Raw genomic sequence first — 7,631 nt, 5'->3', positions numbered from 1 at the left:
GGTCGGTGTAGCAAGTCGCACTACACTTGATCACGGACAACCTGGGGCCCCTTCGCTAACAATGGCAAGCGCCAGAGGCCGGCACTCTAGACTAATGCTTAGTCTCTGAATATATATAAGTTTGATAGTAACAAACAAGCCCATTTAAACTGAAAAGGAGCCCTAGGGAGACCAGAGATTCAGAACCTGAGGAAATCTAGACTTGCTTTATTAGGGCTTTAGCACTGCAGAGAGGGATTGGCAGTAGGGAAACAATGTGGTTCAGGGACTGTGAGACAAGACTAGGCGGCACTCATAAATGCTAATACGGGTCAATTGTCAGGTCGGTGCTCAACTTATCCTTGTTTGCCTATAGTGCTGCAGGTTGCACAAAACCAAATATTTATCAAGTTCTGTAGTAACATAATATATATTTTTTAATTTAACAAAGCCATCAACAGCTATTACATGCACAAAGTCTGGCCTCAATAATGCAATGAAAATATAAAAAGTGACCACCTCAGCCAGCTCCTTTTCTGGACAGGAAGCTAAACAGACCAGCCCCAGTTCCACACAAAATGTCAACCGCTTGAAAATACCTGTGGTCACATGCAGTATAAGTCGTCATGTTTTTTGAGTCACATTGCCATATAGTCGGTTTTAATCACTGGATGGATGTACAGTTAAAAATCACAAAATTCTTACACAAAATCCTCCAATCACAGCTGTCAGATGATTCAGTCCACACTGAAGGTTTCCCTACAATAAGTGCTTATTAAACTACGGATTCTGATTTGGTGTTGTGTAACCTACAGTTGCTTTGTGGAAAGGGACCCTAGACTTACGTGTAGTGATTCTAACATCCACAAGCTTCAATTTTTTTTAAAATAATAAAATATTTTTTTTTTAAAGACTAACAGGACTTTGAATGTGCCTTAAGACACTGGGAACTTGTTTTAAACATGCCATTGTCACAACTATATCAATAGAAGGAATTTCCAACTCTGTTGTGTCTCGAACATTTTGACAAGACTTGTAGCATGATTGCTTCAGGTATCACAAAGCTTCTCGTATTTGTTACAAAATACAAAAGTGTTTACTTAAAGGTTATTTAGTTGATGAATTGCTGAAATAGTGCCTATATGTTCAAATTTAACGTTTTGTTTGAAGTATTTTTAGTGTTCTCTTGTTGAGGTGCTGTTTAAGTAAAGGGAGATAATTCCTCTTGGAATTTTAGTTGTGTGAGTGAATACCGGTATTGTACAGATGAAGCTATGCTTCTATTTACACACCTGGAAATAGCTAAACACCTCTTGCTTTATATTCCGATGTAAAATAGTAATTTTTGGAGAGAAAAAAAGAGCATTATTTTCCAAAGTGAGTGAGGGTATGGTGTTAAGCCATTTTCAGCAATCTTCCAGCTTAATCACAGTGGGGAACACCAGAAATGGGCTTCACACATTGTACCTATGCTGGTGTGCGAAATAAACGCTGGTCCTATGGTCCCTGGCTAGTAAAAATTCATCAGGACCACTAAATGATAAGTTTACAGTGGTCCTGGTGGCCAGTGGATTTTGTATTGATAGTTAAGTAGACTACGAATGTTATTTTGGACCAGTGAAGTACAGACAGGACCACTAATTATTGTCGGCTCACTGGTCCTGTGGTCTAGTGGGAAGTTTTGAAAGGTTTCCTTCCCTATCTGTGGTCTTTGGTGGGACCAGTGAATGCTTTAACCACTAGGCTGATCCGACACTATTTTCTGAAGCAACACATTTCACTTACTCGATCCGCTCTGTAGTTGTTCTACAGCAGATAGTATCAGGCTTATCTCTCAGTTTCTTCTCCTCTTCCTTCACTTGATATTTTGTGAATCAGCACTTGGCATAGGAGGGCCAGTTGTATAAGGTAACGCAATCTCTGTACAGAGTTGCCCCCCTTGGGCATGCCAGAACCCTATAATGGTTGGATCAAATTCTGGTTGACCCTGATCAAGTTTCTTGGTTTGTTGGAACCATACCCTGTTACCCGACTTTCACCCATGTGGTAAATATCTGACACCTGCATTAATTGTCAGACACATGGGATTTCCTTCCATGATAAAACTGTTGTTCAATATAATAATAATAATAATAATAGCATATTTGTACCGTGCATATATCTATGACTAAGCATGCTCAAAGGGCACAGTCACAATCTGACTGTTATTACCCCGGATAACCCAAGCTGCCTGTGAAGCACTAGAAGGTTACATGACTTATCCCACCGGGTACCCATTTTCTGCTGGGTGAAGACAATTTTGAACAAACTCACTTGCCTAAGGTGAGATGACATGTGTTTCATTGTGGGGCAGGACTAAAGTCCAAGAAACTCTCAGGAGTCAAGCTGCCAAACATTCACTCATTCAAGGACTCTCCGTGCTCAGTGTTGCTTAACTTCAACTGATTCTTGACCTGAGCTCTATGCACATGACCACACACCAGCAGTAAACTCACCTCACTCACTCTTTTCTTCATATGAGGGGGCGTGGTGGGCGAGCTGGCTAAGGCACCAGGCTAGTGATCCAACGAGCATGAGGTGCCGGGAGTCCACCTGTGACCGGGAGTGAAAACCTTGGAGTCAACCCTGTGCACTTAAAAGAACCCACAAATCCGTTGGTATATGACCAGATGGTGGCCACAAGAATACATGCAAACACCTAGTTGTGGGTACAGCAATGTGCAGTAAAACTTGGACAAAGTATTGTAACTATGTGCCCCAGTCCACTCAGCTGTGAATGGGTACCTCATAAGGATGGGAAAGCCGCAATAACTTGGTGTGCCTTGTGGCAGCAAGAGTTGTATGTTCCCCAGGGAGTTGAGATTGATAATAAGATGTGCCGTTGAGACTGACATCCAATGATCGAGGGGAAAAATACCAGTGCCTTGAGCAAGCACTAGTTGCCTGGATATGTGCGCTATGTAAATATCCTATGATGATGATGTGACTCGGTACCTCACATCCAGGCAGCAGAGGCAGTTTCTTCACCATGTTTCACTATAGGTCAGTGGTGTGTAGATATTTCCTGTAAGGGATCGAGGTTCGGCAACTACGGAAGTATACAAGTGGTGCTTACCTTTGTTCCAGGTGTATGTAGATATATTATGCATTTGACCCATGTCATTAACTGGTGTACATAGTTAACCCTGTTTTGTATCCACCAACATCAATAAAACCTTCACATTTTCTAACTTACAGGTAGCTGGAATGAAAGGAAAGGTTGAAAAGAAATATGAAAATAGATTAATATCATGAAGATATTCTGGGATTGATGATGATGATGATTATGATTGCTATTATCCAACTGCTAATATGTTAAAATTCTAATAGTTTATACTACTCAAAAAAGCTAAAGATCACCTTATAAACTAAGTTAAGATGAAAGGATTAGGTGATCCTTAACTTGCTTTGAGTGGCATATAACATGATATTCACAATCTCATCAGAATTACATCTTTTATTGAAATGTTATACCTCTCTGCATGAAGATCTGATGACATCACAAAGGTGAAAGGTCACATCAGGTCAAGCCCCAACTTGACCCCCCAATCTGAATAAGGATGCAATTGTTCTTAAGCCAATCAGCTGTCTTTGTATCACAATTTGGCTCAGTGTATTCACCAAATGATACAGATTTTTTTATGCTAACAAAGAAAATCCCTTACAGAACCAAATATTTCTTTGACAGTATTTCCTTTTAGATGAATGACCAATGGTGCTTAAAAACAACATGGCTTAATGATAATTTGCCTGTATTATTATTGATGACTGTGTCTTCTTCTTGTACATTTGGAACTGGTGGTTTATGTTTATTTTATTAATCAATTAATCAATGAATTAAATGAATCAAAATTAATCATTTTGAGGATATATCAGCTCTTCATGCAGCCAGGTTTCACATCAGTGAGAGAGAGGTATAAACGGATTGCTCATATCTGCTCCAAACTTTATATTTTTGTAATTTTTATAATTTTATACTACACCCCAAACAACATGTCAAACTATGGCAAAGTTTTACAATCAGGAGTTGAAATAAAGGTGTGCCTCTTAGTTGAATATGCTAATATGTATATATCAATTTTTTATTGATTAGAGCTTATGCGATGCACAAATGTACGTCCAATACGCACAAATGCAGAAGAGAATGGACAGAGAAAACCCAAAATACTGCATCCATAGAGACGCAAGAAATACCAAGAGCCTACCTAAAGTCCACCATATGTGTGTAAAGCCCATGATTTACTGATTTTGTTGCCAAAGTTCAATTTGGTAGGCAGTTGTTTTTGTTTTTTAAATTCTAATTTCAGATTTTTGTTTTGTTTCCTCTAAATGTTCAGTAGATAGTAAAGGAATTGTAATGGCAATACTTGCTGTCAAAATATAAACTTTCAACAGATTTTATTTTTGTATTGATAGCAGTAACTGGTTATTTTACGGAATAAAATAAAAAGAAATCATAAAATAATTTTAGAATAAGAGAAATTACTGATTCTGTTTTCACTTTTCAATGTTTTTGAGTAGGCAGATTGAAAACGAACCGATAAAAACATTCTTGCTGTCTTAGTCTTCATCGTTTTTTAATTTTAGCAGTGTTGTGACTTTTTGCATTCCAATATTGTTCAGAATATGTTGCCAAGACAAAAATTGGTTGGTTTGTTGTTTAAGGCCACACTCCGCAATATTCCAGCTATGTGACAGCGGCAGCGGTCTGTAAATATTTGAGTCCAGTGATTTAACATCATGACCAATTCAACCCGATTGTTTCATGGTTCAAGACAAGTAACAAATGAGCAGTTAAATATGAGAACTGAGAAAACGTACAGAATTATTAACTCAAGACCTGATGAAAACTTAAACTTCATGTGAACTTAACACCCTGGGCCTAGATTTTCGAAGCTCTCTTAGCGCTAAGACAGTCATAAGTGCCATACATTAACATTAACTTACGACTATCTTAGCGCTAAGAGAGCTGCGAAAATCTAGGCCCAGGGTGCCGTTGTACAAACCGTGTACCTTAAGTCTATGTTAATGTATGGGAGTTACGGTAACCTTAGCTCTAAGATCGCTTTGTACAACCGCACCCTGGTCAGTAATGTGTCCAGTGAAGAGGCAAATCTTAAAATCTATTTCCTTGGAACAGGACTCGCTGTGGCTCACATGAAAATTCATATAGACGAACACTTCGTCTTTGAATGTAACAAAAATCCCATTTAAATTGAAAAGAAGCCCGAGTGAGATTGAAGATTCAGAACCTGAGGAAGTCTTGCTTCCTAGGGCAAGGCAGTAGGGGAAATAATGTGGTTCAGGGACTGTGAGAAGACTAGGAGGGCTAGGCAGTAGGGAAAATAATGTGGTTCAGGGACTGTGAGACAGACTAGGAGGGTTAGGCAGTAGGGAAAATAATGTGGTTCAGGGACTGTGAGACAGACTAGGAGGGCTAGGCTGTAGGGGAATAATGTGGTTCAGGGACTGTGAGACAGACTAGGAGGGCTAGGCAGTAGGGAAATAATGTGGTTCAGGGACTGTGAGACAGACTAGGAGGGCTAGGCTGTAGGGGAATAATGTGGTTCAGGGACTGTGAGACAGACTAGGAGGGCTAGGCAGTAGGGAAATAATGTGGTTCAGGGACTGTGAGACAGACTAGGAGGGCTAGGCAGTAGGGAAAATAATGTGGTTCAGGGACTGTGAGACAGACTAGGAGGGCTAGGCAGTAGGGAAATAATGTGGTTCAGGGACTGTGAGACAGACTAGGAGGGCTAGGCAGTAGGGAAAATAATGTGGTTCAGGGACTGTGAGACAGACTAGGAGGGCTAGGCAGTAGGGGAATAATGTGGTTCAGGGACTGTGAGACAGACTAGGAGGGACTAGGCTGTAGGGAAATAATGTGGTTCAGGGACTGTGAGACAGACTAGGAGGGCTAGGCAGTAGGGAAATAATGTGGTTCAGGGACTGTGAGACAGACTAGGAGGGCTAGGCTGTAGGGGAATAATGTGGTTCAGGGACTGTGAGACAGACTAGGAGGGCTAGGCTGTAGGGGAAATAATGTGGTTAAGGGACTGTGAGACAGACTAGGAGGGCTAGGCAGTAGGGAAAATAATGTGGTTCAGGGACTGTGAGACAGACTAGGAGGGCTAGGCAGTAGGAAAATAATGTGGTTCAGGGACTGTGAGACAGACTAGGAGGGCTAGGCAGTAGGGAAAATAATGTGGTTCAGGGACTGTGAGACAGACTAGGAGGGCTAGGCAGTAGGGGAAATAATGTGGTTCAGGGACTGTGAAACAGACTAGGAGGGCTAGGCAGTAGGGGAATAATGTGGTTCAGGGACTGTGAGACAGACTAGGAGGGCTAGGCAGTAGGGGAATAATGTGGTTCAGGGACTGTGAGACAGACTAGGAGGGCTAGGCAGTAGGGGAATAATGTGGTTCAGGGACTGTGAGACAGACTAGGAGGGCTAGGCAGTAGGGGAAAATAATGTGGTTCAGGGACTGTGAGACAGACTAGGAGGGCTAGGCAGTAGGGAAAATAATGTGGTTCAGGGACTGTGAGACAGGCTAGGAGGGCTAGGCAGTAGGGGAAATAATGTGGTTCAGGGACTGTGAGACAGGCTAGGAGGGCTAGGCAGTAGGGAAAATAATGTGGTTCAGGGACTGTGAGACAGACTAGGAGGGCTAGGCAGTAGGGAAAATAATGTGGTTCAGGGACTGTGAGACTGACTGACTGACTGAGTTTGGTTTTACGCCACTTTTAGCAATATTCCAGCAACATCACGGCGGGGGACACCAGAAATGGGCATCACACATTGTACCCATGTGGGGATTCGAACCCGGGTCTTCGGCATGACGAGCGAACGCTTTAACCATTAGGCTACCCCACCGCCCCGGACTGTGAGACAGACTAGGAGGGTTAGGCAGTAGGGAAAATAATGTGGTTCAGGGACTGTGAGACAGGCTAGGAGGGCTAGGCAGTAGGGAAAATAATGTGGTTCAGGGACTGTGAGACAGACTAGGAGGGCTAGGCAGTAGGGAAAATAATGTGGTTCAGGGACTGTGAGACAGGCTAGGAGGGCTAGGCAGTAGGGAAATAATGTGGTTCAGGGACTGTGAGACAGGCTAGGAGGGCTAGGCAGTAGGGAAAAATAATGTGGTTCAGGGACTGTGAGACAGACTAGGAGGGCTAGGCAGTAGGGAAAATAATGTGGTTCAGGGACTGTGAGACAGGCTAGGAGGGCTAGGCAGTAGGGAAATAATGTGGTTCAGGGACTGTGAGACAGGCTAGGAGGGCTAGGCAGTAGGGAAAATAATGTGGTTCAGGGACTGTGAGACTGACTGACTGACTGAGTTTGGTTTTACGCCACTTTTAGCAATATTCCAGCAACATCACGGCGGGGGACACCAGAAATGGGCATCACACATTGTACCCATGTGGGGATTCGAACCCGGGTCTTCGGCGTGACGAGCCAACGCTTTAACCATTAGGCTACCCCACCGCCCCGGACTGTGAGACAGACTAGGAGGGTTAGGCAGTAGGGAAAATAATGTGGTTCAGGGACTGTGAGACCGACTAGGAGGGCTAGGCAGTAGGGAAAATAATGTGGTTCAGGGACTGTGAGAGCG

The sequence above is a fragment of the Haliotis rubra genome, unplaced genomic scaffold (assembly GCF_003918875.1).
Source record: "Haliotis rubra isolate DU_JTF1 unplaced genomic scaffold, ASM391887v1 Scf414, whole genome shotgun sequence".
In the NCBI taxonomy this organism is placed as follows: Eukaryota; Metazoa; Mollusca; class Gastropoda; order Lepetellida; family Haliotidae; genus Haliotis; species Haliotis rubra.
The sequence above is the reverse complement of the archived record's forward strand: the minus strand, read 5'-3'. Positions refer to the sequence as shown.